This window comes from Protopterus annectens, chromosome 9.part0 (genome assembly GCF_019279795.1).
Source record: "Protopterus annectens isolate FY-2018-M chromosome 9.part0, PAN1.0, whole genome shotgun sequence".
In the NCBI taxonomy this organism is placed as follows: Eukaryota; Metazoa; Chordata; order Ceratodontiformes; family Protopteridae; genus Protopterus; species Protopterus annectens.
The window spans coordinates 1,920,806,729-1,920,823,225 of record NC_056743.1 but is presented as its reverse complement, the minus strand read 5'-3'; the positions used below and the strand labels follow the sequence as shown (position 1 = coordinate 1,920,823,225).

The 16,497-nt window shown below is 42.3% G+C and overlaps 1 protein-coding gene across 1 annotated transcript in view; it reads right to left on the bottom strand.

The window, feature by feature from the left end:
- CACNA1A (calcium voltage-gated channel subunit alpha1 A) overlaps window positions 1-16,497 on the bottom strand; it is a 3,713,953-nt gene that overhangs the window by 1,152,748 nt on the left and 2,544,708 nt on the right. The window lies entirely within an intron of this gene.

The window sequence follows — 16,497 nt, the reverse complement described above, 5'->3', positions numbered from 1 at the left end:
CTTTTGAAAGGGCTATTTTCACCAGTGCATCTGGGATTTTTGGGACACTACACTTTTCTGGTATTGCTGTGGGCCCTTTTGGAGGTGAGAGGGGGGGGTGAAGTTTGCACTGAATCTATCTGCCAGGATGTTGGCAATATCAGTAGGGTCAGCATATTTTGTGCTATTTTGCGCTAGTTCAGTGCATATCTGCGAGTTGCCACTTAGCTTCTTAACATAGCTAAAGAAGGCTTTGTGGTTATCTTTTGAATCCTTGGCTATTTTTCTTTCAAAGTTAGCCTTGGATGATTTCATGAGGGACCTTAGTTTCTTACTGATACTGATCAGGGATGTCTTTCCTTCTTGGGATTTGCTTTTTTTCTGAACTAGTTTTCTCCTTCTATTGTATAGCCTATTGCAGGGATCCACCAAACTGGTTTCCTTCTTTTAGAGGAGTGAGTCTTGGTTTTGCTAGGGATGGCATGATCCATGCATCCTTGTAGGTACTCATGTAGTGCATTTGTAAAGGTTTCTGCATCTTGGGCAGCATTATCCTTTAGCGTGGGAGCTGTGAAACTTACCACCTCTGTCTTAAGTAAGGTGAAGTTTGCTTTAGAAAAGTTTTTTACTGTGGTTTCCTTAGTTGGGGTGGTGGTGGCGTGTGGACATCCAGAGTGATTAGTTTATGGTCTAATCTAACCAGTGACGGGTTGACCTCCGGTGTGGAACACCTGTCGCCCACGTTGGTGATGACCAGGTCCAATATGTTTTCACCTCTGGTGGGGGAGTTTACCAGCTGATCCAGGGCGTTTAAGTTGATGAATTCCAGGAAGCGCTGGGCCTGGGAATTTGTACTCCAGTAGTTTTCCCAGTGAATGGTAGGGTAATTGAAATCGCCCAATATCAGGGTATTCGGTAGGACCTGCATGTTTTCCAGTGTCTCCAGAAAGATGGAGTGGTGGTCCTGGGTCATGGAGGGTGATCTGTAGCAGGCCACAATTTGCATTGCAGATTTGCTTGATGTTAGTTGCACATGGATGATCTCAGAGTTATCATGCTGCACCACTAACCTGCAGGTATAGGTATCCTTGATGAATATGGATACACCCCCTCCTTTTGTGTTTCGGTCCGTGTTCTGTGGCCAAAACGTGTGGTATGAGTTGTAGCCCGGTAGTGCTGGGGTGCTCTCTGGAGTCTTGAACCAGGTTTCATTTACTGCACAGATGTTGACGTTCTCCATACTGAGGAGTGCTTTGAGCACATGCATTTTGAGATTTAAACTCCTGGCGTTGAGTAGCACAACCCTCAGTTTTTTGTTTATTGTGCTGTTTACGGAGGTGGGTTTGACCTTTGAGCCTTGCCTAAAAAAAGGCACTATGGAGGCAGCAAGAGCCTTGGCCAGTATTCAAAAGCTTAGGGGTGACAGGTGCAAGCCGTCTCTTGCGAAGTAATATGGCTTGTCGAGCATGTCGTCCCAGGCTGACAGACACTGGATCCCCTTTGAATGACACCAGAAGCTTAGCCAATTGTTGAAAGTGATAATTTTTTCTTTATACTGATGTATCATTCTTGGTGAGGACAGGATGCTACTCAGGGTCAGGGTCATACCAGCCTCGGCTGCATGATCAGAGAGCTCTTCCACATCTCTTTTCATGTAGTCCAGGGAGGTACGTCTCAGGTCATTCACACTAACATGAACAATGACAAGAGTCATATCTGTACTTGTTCGGGAGTGACCTGAGTGCTTGTGTTATGTGGCGGATTCTGGCTCCCGACAGGCAGCTAACAGTAACCTTCTACTTGTCCAGCCTAGTGAATGGGACGTCAGTGTGCCTGACTATAAAGTCACCTATTACTAGTGTGTTAGGTATGTTACTTCGCCTTAAGGGCTGTGATTGTGTGGCACACTGATTTTGTGTTTTATGTGTTGTCTGGTTTGTGACGGGAAGTGCAGGTTGTTTGGGTGTCTGCTTTGGTGGTCTCTGATGCTTTTGCAAGTTTTTATTTAGAGCCTTCGAGTATGATTTTGTGTATTTATGTGTATTTTTTGCCAGTGCTGTTTTAGTAGGTCTGTGTGTGGCTGGAGGATTGGTGCAAGTGTTAACCTTCTCCTCTCGACTGTCTGTTCCAGTCTTGGGTGGAGACAGCTCAGCTTCCAGTTTGGCTGTATAATTGCATCTCTCGCATATGTTAGTGTTTTGTGGTAGGAGGAGAAGACTGTCTGTGTACATGAGGCAGTTGTAACATTGCCTCATGATACCCAGATTCACCAGCTGGACTGGAGAGTGCACCTAAAGTTGCCCTTTGGTCATGCCTGAATAGTAGGGTGAGCTGCTTAGTCACTTGGTTGGTGAGGGGTGAATAAAGAGCCTTGCCCTGCTGGGCAATCAGTGTCAGGGAATATTAGTGCTTGCTATTAAGTCTGAGCAAGTGCTGGGGTGTAAGATGCTTTTTGAGTGCTTAGGATGAGAGTTAGACTAGTTTCAAGGGAAAAACTGAAGAGGAGACTTAGTGGAGCCGAGAATAATTTAACCATCGCTAACCGGCACTGCCCGATGAGCAAAATCGTGCAAATGTGGTTTTTACAGTAGGGAAATGAAAGAGATAGAAATTAGCCCAAAATGGCCAATAAACTACTAACGTCTGGGCTGGAACCACTCCTCCAGGTACAGATAGGTTGCTCAAAGCTCCCCTTTCTCACAGGTGAACAGAGAAACTTCCTTCTATCCAAGTAAGGTATGGGCAACTCAGAAACTAGTATCACAGCCCTGAATTCAACACTAGCATGAAAACTGGACTATACTAATTTAGAAAGGCGGGAAACAAGGAATTTGTTTTTTTTTTTTTAAAGATAAGGCAAAAACAGTAAAAAATACACTTAAAACAGCTTTAAACGACTACAAACGATCAGAAAAGGCTATTGCACTTTAGTGTGTAGCCTACAACAGTTAAACAAATTATTTAAACAAAAACAGGCAGACAAATAAGTACAATACATGAAAAAAACAAGCTTTTAAATCACAATAAATGCTGGAAAATCTGCGTTTAGGCGGAAAACAGTTAAGTACAGCAAGAAAGTACAGAAAACTGATACTTAATCACTCCAAAGTCTCTCTTCTAAGCTAGAAGGCTTGTATCAGTTTAAGGCTTTCTAGTGCTACCCAGTAGGTTAGTTACAGGAAAGACGGGAAACACGCACAGATGTGGTCTTTTAAACCAGAAAGTTGAAAGAGACGGACAAACTGTCCAAATGGTCAGTAAACTACAATTTCTGGGCCAAGAACCTCTCCTCTCATGGTAGACAGGCTACCTAGTGCTTACCACTCCCACTGATAAGCTAGAAGGCTTTCTTCCAACACAGAAAGGCTTGCGGGGCTCAGAAGCTTACCAACAGTCCTGGATACAGCAACTCTGTATCCGGACTAGGCTAGTTACAGGAAAGGTGGGAAACAAGCGCAAGTGTGGCTTTTAAACCAGAACGTTGAAAGAGATGGAAAAAAAACTGCCCAAACGGCCAACAGCTACAATTTCTGGGCCAGGAACCACTCCTCTTGTGGTAGATAGGCTACCTAATACTTACCACTCCCACTGATAAGCTAGAAGGCATCCCTCCTACACAGAAAGGCTTGGGGGGCTCATAAGCTTCCAAAGAGTCCTGGATACAGCAAATCTGTACCTGGACTAGACTAGTAACAGGAAAGGCAGGAAACAAGCGGAAACACAGACTTTTAAATCAGAAGGTTGAAAGAGATGGAAAAGCTTCCCAAACGGCCAATAAACTATCATTTCTGGGCCAGAAACCACTCCTCCTGTGGTAGATAGGTTACCTAGTGCTTACCACTCCCACTGATAAGCTAGAAGGCTTCTCTCTAACACAGAAGGGCTTGGGGGGGGGGGCTCAGAAGCTTACCAACAGTCCTGGATAGAGCAAATCTGTACCTGGACTACACTAGTTATAGGAAAGGCAGGGACCAAATGCAAAACGGGCTTTTAACCAGAAAGTAGAAAGAGATGGAAAAACTGCCGAAATGGCCAATGAACTAAAATTTCAGGGCCAAAACCCACTCTTCCCATGGTAAATAGGCTACCTAGTGCTTACCACTCCCAACTGATAAGCTAGAAGGCTTCCCTCCAACACAGAAAGGCTTAGGGGGCTCAGAAGCTTACTAACAGTCCTGGATACAGCAAGTCTGTATCTGGACTTGACTAGTTACAGGAAAGGCAGGAAACAAGCTTAGAATTTTTTTTTGTTACAGAAAAGCAGCTAAAGCAGCAATAAATATAATTCAAATTGTAGTGCAGGCCAACACACCCGAGTGTGTAGCAACACTACGGCAAATACAGTTCAAATAAATGCAATTAAATTAACAAATGACTAAAAAACAAGTGCAGAAGGCAGTAAATTAGAAGGCTACTAACAAGCAGTAATAAGTGCAGAGTACGAGCGACTGAACAGATAACAGCAAGCAGAAGATCAACTAAGACAGTTACAGTAAGAGCAGCTGAATAAAATATATATATATATATATATATATATATATATATATATATATATATATATATATATATATATATATATATAATTTTTTTTTTGAGGGAGGGAACAGAGCAGGATTAAGAGGCTACAGGGGTTGTCCTTCCCAAATGCTCTCTTTGTACACAGTAGGGGTGACTGAAATCAGAATATGATCTCACTGCACTCAGTTGAGTGAGCAAATGAGATGGGCCCAGAAGGAGTATCCAAATACAAATCTAAAAGAGGGGCGGGCAGTTTCAAAGCCACCAACATTAACACTAAAACAAGAACAGGGAGGGTGGGTGGGAAACTAACTGTAGAGAGACAGCCACAACTTAACTGGGAGACATAATTGACTCTCCGGCTGACACGGATATCCTCCAAAAGGGCCTTACTGAGACAGACACCTGGTGTCAAAGTCATGGCCTCAAGCTAAATGCCAAAAAATGCATAGTCATCCCATTTGGGAAAAACAAAACACCCACGAATTACCACATAGGTGGCAGCCCCCTTAATACAGAAGAGGTAATAAGAGATCTGGGGACCCAGGTAGATAGTAATCTCTCCTTTGACAATAATATTGCCGAAGTAGTTAGGAAATCCTTCTATGTGGCCCATCTGGGTTCAGGCACCTAGGCAGTGAGACATTTCCCTGTGGTACATTTGACTGGGGACACATGGCTGAAGTGACATTCAGCTGCAGAGAAATATGACCATTTGCAAATTCCCTGTGGGCAAAGCGAAGCATACACTGGCATGCCCACAGCTTTAATAACCAAATGCACAGGGGGAAAATGATGCCCATGGTCCCCAAGGGAACATGAGACAGTAGGCAATATGGCAGGCATCAGCAGCAGGCTGGCCAGGGGGCATGTAAGTGGCAGTAAAAATGAGGGGCATAATGGGCAGTGCCTTTATAATTGGAGTGTGTGGACCACTGCCCCCTTCACAGTGTCTAGGGAACATTATCTAAAACTCATACTGGAGCATAAATGTGACTACAGTAGCCTGCAAGATTTCCTCCATGCTGTAGCACACTTCTGCATGTTGTAGTTGTATAAGTATGTACTGTACACTGAGCACAACACTCATTACTTCGTCTGCTGTCATGCATTTGGCTATTAAAGCTGTGAGCATGTCAGTGTGTGCTTCTCTTTGCCCACAGGGAATTTGCAAACAGCCATATTTCTCTGCAGCTGAATGTCACTTCAGCCATGTGTCCCCAGTCAAATGTACCACAGGGAAATGTCTCGCTGCCTAGGTGCCTGAACCCGGCCCATCTAATTACTAAGGGGTTCACATCTAGAAATAAAGAGGTTATAGTGCCCCTCTACTCATCATTCATTAGACCCATCATAGAGTACAATGCCCCATTTGGGATGTACCTCACAAGACACTTCCAACAGCTGGAAAGACCACAAAAGTACCTCACCAAGAGGATTACTGGCCTCAAACATGCCTATGCAGCCCGACTGAAAAAACTCCGGCTGTACTCAGTGGCATATCGCTTACTCAGAGGTGATCTCTGCCTGACTTGCAAAGCCATGTCCAACTCAGAATTGATGGACATGCTCCACCTAAAGAAATTCAAGTCACTGCCAGCCACTCGTTCTAGTGAGCTAAACCTCGCCACAACAATAAATAGAACATGCTGGAGGGATAGATTCCTGTCACAGAGACTCCCCATGCTTTGGAACAAAATTCCAAATTACATCAGGCAGAGTCCCTCACTAACACTCTTCAAGAGAAACCTTGACGAGTGGATGGGTAACAGAAAATACACCCCCTGGGATCACTTCATTGGCTCTGCTTGACAGAGGATCAATTAATTAATCAATGGGGCGGCGAAAGCCGACACACTCTGGCTAGGCTTATAAATAACCTCGGGCAGATAGCCTAGTACCTACCTATGAACCTATGAATGACTGCTACGGAGTGGAATTCACTTCTGGGAATACAGAATTTAAAAGATTCTTACAGCTGAGGGGATGGGAATGTATGGGGAAGTTCCTCTGATTAGCAACTGTACACACAATGTGATAGGTCTATTGGTCCATTTAATTTGCATACATTTTATTTGATACTAGAGTGCTTTCATTGTGAGCCTTTTTCCCTTTACAATGTTCAATAGGTGCCCTGTATTACAGAGTCCTGCTTAAGACAGGTTGGGGGTTGGCATAATAGTTAAAGTGTTTACCTCAGAAACACAAAGTACAGGATTTGATTCTCACATTTCAAAGGAAAATTATGTATGAAAAATAATGAAAAGGTTGCAAGAAGTGAAGACATGCAACCCAGAACTCTTAAGAAACTATCTCTTGTTATGGTTTGCTGTTTGAATTTTCAATTGTTTGTCTTTCACAGGGAAATTCTTTGAAAGACTTGAATCTATGACTGCACCTAGAAAGGCTGTTAATGTCATGGGAGCCAGTGACAACTTTCTAAAATGTGTTAGTAGAAGCTGAAATAGCAAAGCTGTCTCTTTTATATGATGAATCATTGGATGTCCTATGTTTTCAACAGTTCCTTGGAAATCACTTGCTCATATTAGAGTGAAAACAGTGACTGACTAAGACCACTGCACACTGTTATAGGAAGTTTCTCCATTACCCAGCATTGTTCAACTATGCAGTCAGTGTATATAAGTTTGGTAGGTGTGGGGTGCAACTCTATAAAAAATGTTTTTGGTTTGTGCCACTAAAATGAATGGCACTAACATGATTCAATGTGCTGTGATCGATGAAGCACTGTTTAAGTGATCCTGTTCCAATGGAAGAACTTGTACAAATATTAGAAAAGAGCAAAGTTTTGCTCGGTGAAGTGTACAAACACTGGCGCTAATTATCTGTTAAATATTCTAGGGATCATGGATAGTCCAAATAACAGGGCTGAAACCTGCGATCTGAAAAACCTACAACTGATGTTCAGATCTTATCCTTTCCAGTAGCAGAATAAATTTTGGAGTAAGAACCCTGACTATTTGATCAGATGGTACACTCATTATTGCCCTCTTCACTAACAGATGATCATTAGCTATACAGCATCTTGCACCTCTGGAGGAGGTTAAAGTAGAAAAAGTTACATTTTTGGCATCTGAAGAAAGTTTGCTTTGTAACCCCCAATGAGCTGTTTGCAGTATCCATCTGGGTAGCAATATGTTGCCCAGCAGAAAGATAACTGAAACCTGTCCTTTATGGGTAACAAGACAAGGGAATGGCTTGGTTATGCACATCTTTTCCTACAGATATTGAATCATTAGTGGACTGTTTTTATTTCTGAAAATTCTGAGAAAAAGCCCCATTGGGAGTATAAATTATTTCATATTAAAGAGCAGGGAAAATGCATTTCATTAAAAGAAAGCATAGTTTATATTTCATTTTTAAATCAACAATAATATTGCCTGCTGGTTACCAATACAAATTCTTGCCTTACCAGAGCATTCAATTGTCTGTTGTTAATGTTTTCTTTATAAAATTCATTTCTAAGCCAAGCAAATCTTCACAAGACCAGCCCTAACAAGTCAGCCCTTGCTGTGGCATCAGTAGCACTGTGACCTCATTTAGTGCATAAACTACTATTTTGTAGTGCAGGAAGCACCGTGATTATGTTCCAAAATCAGAAAAAAGATAAACCTGTTACACATTACTGTAAGGCAAGATCAGAGTGTAATAGCACTTTCAGAAGTGTCACTTTTTTAACACATGCCCTCTAAGAGCTGTGGCAGCCGGGTATAAGGAGGGATGTTCTTTCAGTCCCTGAATCTACCTCCTATGCCCACAAATGTTTACAGGTGTTAGACAGTAAGTACCTTATTTAAATTAGGGCAGTAAAAACTGTCCCTGACTTTTTCAATACTTGCTGTCTATTGTAAAGCACTTGCTAAGTTCTGGAAAACCCACAGTGTTTGTTTTCTTTTGTGACTGATATTAAGAGCATGCACTACAAAGAGTCTCATTGATCATAACCCATTATTATGTGTTCTAGACATGAATGCCAAGATTCACTTTCAGAGCTTCACATCCATGTCTCAAACACATAATAACTTGCTTATGATTAGAGACCCAATCATAACCCTTTGTATCTGCAATTTAGTAAGATAGACTTCCAAGACGGCAGCTAACTGAGCAGCATATTAGACTTTCACCAGAGTGAAAGCCAATAAATTGTTAAAAAATAGTAATATTTATATATGTTGGTAAAATTTGGTCTAGTAATTACAGTGCCTGGGCAACAGCAAAGAAGAAATTAAAAAAAATGTAAGGAAAAATTAACCAGAAGAGAAAAAAAAGTTCTGGCTAGGAAGAACCTTGCAGCTTTTAGTAAAAATAAATCAAATGGACTCAGAGGTGTTTAAAACAAGTGGGATACTGGAGGACTATATACAGTCAAATGACAAAACAGTATAAAAAGCTTTGAATAGTCATTCAGATGAACTGATAAAACTGTAGAAATAAAAGACTGAAATGAAGGGAAAACTGTCTGAAGATGAGGCATCTCAAATAAATGTTTAAAAATACTAGAGTTATAAGACCGTGCACAGAGAAAATCTAAAATCTTTTACTATACCAGAGACACTGGAAGGAGTGGAATATATTAGTTTTACGAAAGTACAAATAAACAACGGGACTGGTGTTCCACACCAAGATTTGCTAATTGTGAGGGCACACAGTGTGCATGCTCCAAATCTGGCTATCAGACAGCAGCCCAAGATGTAATCATACCAGCAGAAAGAGCTGCTCTTGGCAAAACTACTGCAAAACGGAAAAGTATTAAAAACTGAGAAAAAAAGAGAATATGTACATAAAATGTTTATGCACGATACACTAGTGAGAAAAAAGAAGTTATGCACTCACCATAACGTTGCATGTGTGTTGTCAATCTCGCCTTCATTCTTACTAGGTTGGATTCGGATCTGATCCTCAGATCTGACTAGGCCTTATATACAAGCTTGAGGTCTTCCACTAGCTCGTGGCTAAACCCTATCCCATCATGCACTAGGAGAGCTCCCCAGATCTTGTATGCAGTTATAAAAAGAAATACAAAATAAGGGTAGTTTAATATCCTTAGAGCAATCAAGAAGGTCAGAGATTGCTAATAGTCAATTGTAACAACTCGGTCTTCCAAGAGCAAAAGGCTGGGGGAAAGGAGGCTTGGATGTAAGAATGAAGGCGAGATGGACAACACACATGGAATGTTATTGTAAGTACATAACTTCTTTATGTGTTTTTGTCCCATCTCAACTTCATTCTTACTAGGTTGGGACAGCATCCCTAGCACCATATTTCTTGGGTGGCTCAAGGGAGAATATTCTTCAGAATCGTGAAACCAAAGGAGGCCCTGTTCCTGGAGGCCAAATAAACTTTGTAATGACTGATAAAGGTATGTGGCCTTGCCCACATTGCTGCAGCACAAATGGTATCAATTGGCAGTCTAGCCAGAAAGGAGGAAGAGGTCGCAATGGCTGTTCTAGAATGGCCTTTTACTTTATGGCGAAGATCTTTGTTCTGAGATTTATAAACAAAGGTTATACAATCTGAGAGCCATTTTGAAGGTGTCACTTTAGAAACTGGAGCACCTTTCTTTGAATCTTAAAAAAATACTAATAGTTGGTCAGATTTTCTGAAGTCCTTTGTCCTATGTAAGTAGAAGTGTAATTGTCTATGCAAATCCAGTTGGTGGAACATGTATTCCGCCTTATTCTAGTAATTAGGAAAAAATACTGGTAGCTCTATGGATTGGTTCAAATTAGATTCTGAACATATTCTGGGTAAAAAGGAAGGGTTTGTTAGTAAGCAGACTCTGTCTCTGTGGAAAAGCATGTTGGGGGGCTTTATTGACAGGGCTTGCAGCTCTGACGCCCTTCTAGCAGAAGAAATTGCTATCAAAAGGATAGTTTTCCAAGTCAAAAATCTGAGTTTGCAGGATGATGCTGCCTCAAACGGGGAAATATTAAACGGGATAAGACAAAATTCAAGTCCCATGGTGCTGGAGGGCCTTTAATAGCTGGTCTTAATAAAAATGTATCTTTAAGAAAGGCTATGCATTCTCTGTGAGACATAATGTTGAGGCCTGATTCACCTAAATGGAAAATGGATATTGCTGCTAGCTGATCTCTAATAGTAGCCGCGGCTGAGCCTCCATTGAATAGTTTTGCCAAGAACTCTAGAATGGAACCTACTGGGGCAGAAAATGGGTCAATATAATTATAAGAAGCCCATAAAGAGAATCCTTTTCATTTGCTTCCATATATCTTTCTTGTTGAAGCCTTATGAGAAGAAATTAGGATGTGTTTTACTGATGAAGAAAGGTTAGGGAGCCTGGCTATGGTTGGAATCAGAGCAGCCAAGCTGTCAACTTGAGAGTTTGAAGGGAGGGGATGGAGCATTCCTGATGCATGAGTCAGAAAGTCTGGAACTGGGTCCAGAATCCAAGGCTCCTCCCATAGATGAGGCCACAGGAAGTGGAACCAGATTTGACGAGGCCAGTATGGGGTGCTGAATATAAAGTCCTTTCCCAATTAATTAGCTTTCTAAAGAACTTTGGGTATCAATGGAAAGGGAGGAAAGCAGAGAGGAGACCCGAAGGTCAAATGTTTATAAGTGCATCCCTTGTTAACTGCCTCGGAGGGGGGATGAGGGCAAACTAATTGCTGTGTTTGGCATTCATGGATGTGGCAAAAAGGTCACAGTAAGGCTGGCCTCATGTGCAGAAAATGTTTTCCACCACCTCCTGTTTTAGGGGCCACTCGTGAGGTATTTGAATCACCCATCTGAGTCAGTCTGCAATCACGTTGGATTTCCCCGGGATGTGCGTTGCTATCAGAAAGCATTGGGAGGAGGCTGCCCAGAGTCATACTCTCAGGGACTCCCAACAATGGGGGTAAGATCTGGTTCCTCCTTGTTTGTTTATGTACTATACAACTGACATGTTGTCTGTCTGTATTGCAATAATTCCCAACAGAAGAGAATCCTGGAATGCTTGCAATGCTAAAAGCACCACTCTCATCTCTAGGACACTGATGTGCAAATGGGCCCTGTGATCCTGCCAAGTGCCTTGGACTGTCTTTCCCAGATAATGCCCCCCCCCCATCTGAAATGCATCCGTGGTCATTGTGGCGAGTGGTTGGGGAAGTACGAAGGGTCAAACTAGTGATACATCAGTGGAGTAAAGTCACCAATGAAGGTCTTTTTTGAAAGATTTCATTATCAATATTTTGTGGGACATGGGCAGCTCTTGCATCAATCACTGAGTGGACAGTAGCCACTGGAGAATTCTCATGGGCAGATGTGCTAATGGGATCAAGGTTATTGCTGCTGCCATGATCCCCAAGACTTTTGGGACTGTCCTTGCTTGCACTTTTTTTCTTGAAAAGAAGATTTAACACCTGACGCTGTAGAATTTGTACCCTTTCTGGAGGAAGTTTGGCCATCATTTTTGTTGTATCTAATTCTGTTCCTATAAAGATGATACGCTGAGATGGCAGCAAGGCAGATTTCTCATAGTTTATTGTTATTACTAGGTGAGAGCAGAGCTGCAAGGTGGTGTCTCTCACTTCTGTTAGTAGATGCTCAGTGGTGGCGGTTAGGAGCCAGTTGTCTAAGTATGGAAACACTCGGAATCTTAAGTGTCTCAAGTGAGCCGTGACTACTGCCATAAGCTTGATGAACACTCTGGGGGTTGTAGTGAGGCCAAAAGGCAGAGCTTGAAACCGGTAATGCTGGCTCCCAGCCAAAAGTGCAGGTGTCTCCTGGATCACCTGTCCATTTTTATGTGGTGGTACGCATCCTGGAGGTCTATCGAGCACATCTAATCATCTTGTCCCAGAAAAGGGAGAAGTGACTGCAGTGTTACTATCCAGAAATTGGGCTTTCTTACAGAAAGAGATCCAGAACTGGTCTTCAGTCCCCTGTTTTCTTTGGAATGAAAAAGAATGTTGAGTAAGTTCCATATCCTATTTGGTCTGCAGGGACTGTTTGGATGACTCTTTTGTATTTCTAGAGTTGCCTGTTCCCTTTGACTAAGTGGAACATCCAGGATGTGTTTTATGTTTGGGACAGGGAAGGAAAAGGTTATGGAGTAACCACTGGATATGATGCTTTGTACCCACTTGTCTTTTGTTATTGTTAGCCAGGCTTTTGGGTACAAAGATAAGTGACCCCAGACTGCCGCCAGAGATGGACAGTCAGGCTTCCCTTCAGGAGTGCTGAAAGGGCTTAACAAAGAAGGATTCCCTGATGCACTGATTCTGCGGACCCCCTCTGCCGCATGGTCAGTGTCTTCCATTACCACTTCCCCCCTCCGCCCTGGGGGAAGAATCACAACGTGTGTCCTGAAAAGCTCTCTGGGGTTTTCAAAACCACATTTTCCCACTTCCTTTTTGATCTTTGGGATAAGGTCTGGTAGGTAGGGAAAACAGAGTCTTTCCTAATTGTTCACACATGGTTAGTGCATCCTTGACTTTAGGCCCGAACAGAGACGAGCCATTCAAAAAGAAAGATTTAAAGGGCTATGCAAAGTCACACAAGGGCATCCAAGAATGTCTCCTTAGGGAAATTCCTGTGCCCGCTGCTCTGCTTGCTCCATCTGCTACATAGGAAATTAGTCTCATGGAGGAGTTGACCACTGAATTTAAGGTAGAGAGCTGACTGGAGACTTTCTCTGACACCCCTTCAGCTACTGAACCTTTGAGCGTATCTCCTAGCTCCTTCAGGAGATCTCTCTGTAGTCTAGTAAAGTGAGTCAGGTAATTCAATGATCTAACAGCAAATGTCACTGAAGAAAAACTGCGCTTTTCAAATCTGTCCATCGTGTGAGACTCCTTGCTCGGTGGAAGGACAGAGGAAGACATCTCTGAGAGTTCTTTCTTGGTGGCTGCCATCACCACCATAGCATCTACTGGGACTCCCTTAGTTAAGAAAGTTTTGTCTGATAGTGAGGTGATGAATTTGCTTGGCCTCCGAGGAACAGGTTCCACTGAATCTGGAGACTCTCATGCCTTTCAAGAAACTAAGTCCATAAGTTCGTTGAAATGTGGAGACAAACAAGTGGAGGAAGTGTGAGATCCAAAGGCCTTCAGGTACATAAACTTCTCTGCTGAAGGGTTGGTGGACTTCCAGTCACCTCTCTGTTTAAGTATTTCTAAGATGTCTCCAAATGAGACATAATCAAGAGGTGACCGTGGGGACCCTTCGGCTTCCTCGGGGTCCGTATCCAAAATGACGGACTCCTCTGGGGAGTCTAAATGCTTCTTCTTGCATAACCTCTTCTGAGGGGTACTCTGGAGAGGTTTCAGAAGAGTGGGGGGTATCCTGTGGGGCATCCTGAGGCCTAGGATCTCCGTGTCCCTGTGGGATGCAAGGGTATAGATGCAGACACCGGTGCCTTTGGGGGAAGAATGTCCAGAGATGAGAGTGGAGCAGTCTGTGGAATTAGCACTCTCCTCATCACCTCAAAAGCACCCTGCCCCTGACCCGAGGAAACCCCTACCTCCGAAGAACCGGAGGGAATGCCTGGGACCAACAGGGATGGCTCCGAGGCTGAGGTAGGAGCTGTGGTCACCTGAGCCACAGCGGCGAGAGGCAAGTTCGGATCGGACAACTGTGAACTATGATGGAGCCGAAGACGTCGAAGATCCTGAAACAAATATCAGTTCCACCAATATTAGCTCTGGACATTCTGGCTCCAAGGTCTGAGGTCCAAGGTTGGATCAGAAGAATTGATGCAGAAGGGGAGGACAAGGTCGGATCCAAAGCCCCCGGGGTTGGATCCAATAACAACTTGGCGAGCGCCGGTGTCCTTAGTAGCCTCTGCACCAGTCGATCCACATCACTGTCGGATAGGCTCCTGGAAGATCAAGTCGAGGGGGCAAGAGATTTGGAGGGTTTGAGAAAAGGTGACCTGAGAGTAGGGGATACCAGTTGAATGGAGTTGGGTAGTTAGAACCATAGAGGGAACAGAAGTCCAAACGCTGGGAAAAGAGAAAGCTCTTTTCACTACCTCAAATGTAGAATGCCTCAGGGAAAAGGAAATCAACAGATCTGATAAGGCATGCTTATGGGCTGTCAGCTTCCTCTGCCCCAAAGGCAACCTACTTGAGGAAGAAATTAGAACTGGACTGTCTCTGAGAGTCATCTGGCTCTGAAGTGCTTGGCGCCAGCCCACTCAGAGACACCACCGGAGTCGAAGATGTCAGCATCTTCGGATCTGAGGCAGACAACTCTGGGTCTTTTGGATCCAATGGCTCTAAAACCAACCTTCAGATCAGAGAAGGAGCCAATAACAGGGAAGTGGTACTGATAAAGGTCTCCAGACCTGATAGGGTTGAAGGTGGAAGAACTCCCATTTGAATCAGCATCCTGAGGAATTCCATCATCATCCTGTTCACATCGGCTTCTATCAGACTCTTGGATGATCAAATAGATGAGGCTGTTGAAAATGGTTTAGAATATTTTCTAGCTGAATGTTCCAGAATAGGGAAGGGGAGCCGAGAAGATACAGGATCTGGTAGCAGTTGAGGTGATCATACCTGAGGAGATTTCTCCATTCTGGTTGTTGGATCAGAAGTGGTCAGATCCAATACTTTAGTTACTTTAATGGGATGTTCATATACCAGAGCCAAAGAGGTAGACAGATCTTTTTCTTATCTCTTTCTAGTGAGAATCTCCCTTCTTATCAACTTTTTTGCGGGGTTGAGCCCTGGAGGCTGTCTAAGCAGGTTTAGAGGGTAGCAAACCTCTGAGAATTAACTTGTTTTTTCTATCAAGGCCTGTGAATTCATTGAAAGCCTTACATATCTCACAATCAGAATCTAGGTGAAACGGGCCTAAGCAATAGATGCACTTAGAGTGTGAATCTAAATTTGGAAATTTATGGCCGCAGGCCATACATTTTTTGAAACCTGAGACTTCTCAGACATAAATAGCAGTCAACAGGGAAAGAATTAAAAACTAAAGAAGTGAAAACTTTTTTTTTAAATAACATTAAGAAAGAAAGAAAAGAAACATGAGAAATACCAACAATGGTAAAAAAGGAGTACTAAAAACTACAAAGGAAATACCAACAATGGTATTTAGGAAATACTCAATGGAAGAGTATGAATATTTTCTGTATAGATATAAGGGTTATAAAAAGGAAGGAATAGCAAAATGATTTTAATATACATGGAATAACTTTCACTCACAGTAATAGAGTACACTTGGTCGAGAGTAAGTAGTGAGCATGTCCATACACTAAGGCGAGAAACAAGATCTAAGGAATATGAGGTGACTAGGGCATTATAGGTAAAGGGAGGAGCTTGAGAGTTTCAGTGTTCCATGAGCTGAAGAAGCAGCTGAGTCAGATCTGAGGATCGTATCCAAAACCAACAGTTCAGGAATGAGTGAAAATAACGTCAGATCATACTATATATATATATATATATATATATATATATATATATATATATATATATGTAAATGTATATGAATATAGATCATACTATATATATATATATATATATATATATATATATATATATAATTACTGAAATAGAGGCTGTTAGCCTAGTGGGAGTAACCCGGTCTGCAAAAGATTAATAAATTAATATATATTTTTATATACAGCTTATCTATCTATGTTCATGAGTTTGTACACAGATACACACATACACATACACACGTACACACACAGGCAAGGATATGTGGAGGGACATGCATATTTGCACATAAAGATTTCACCAAATATGTAATGCATAATCATATATTATTTTTATTTGTGCATCATGTGCATCTTCATTATTACCAACGTAATGCTGGAACTACTAAAGTTTATCTTTATTTAAAAGGGGCTATGATCTTGGTTACATGAAACTGTTTATATTTTCTGTCAATGTGTAGGCACAGAACTTTGGCAATATCATTTTACTAAAGTGAAACCATGTATTGTGTTTCAAGCTAAAACTGCAAATGGCAGCCTTCAGATAGATTTGCTAGGCTGACACATAAGAAACTGATTAGACCCACTCA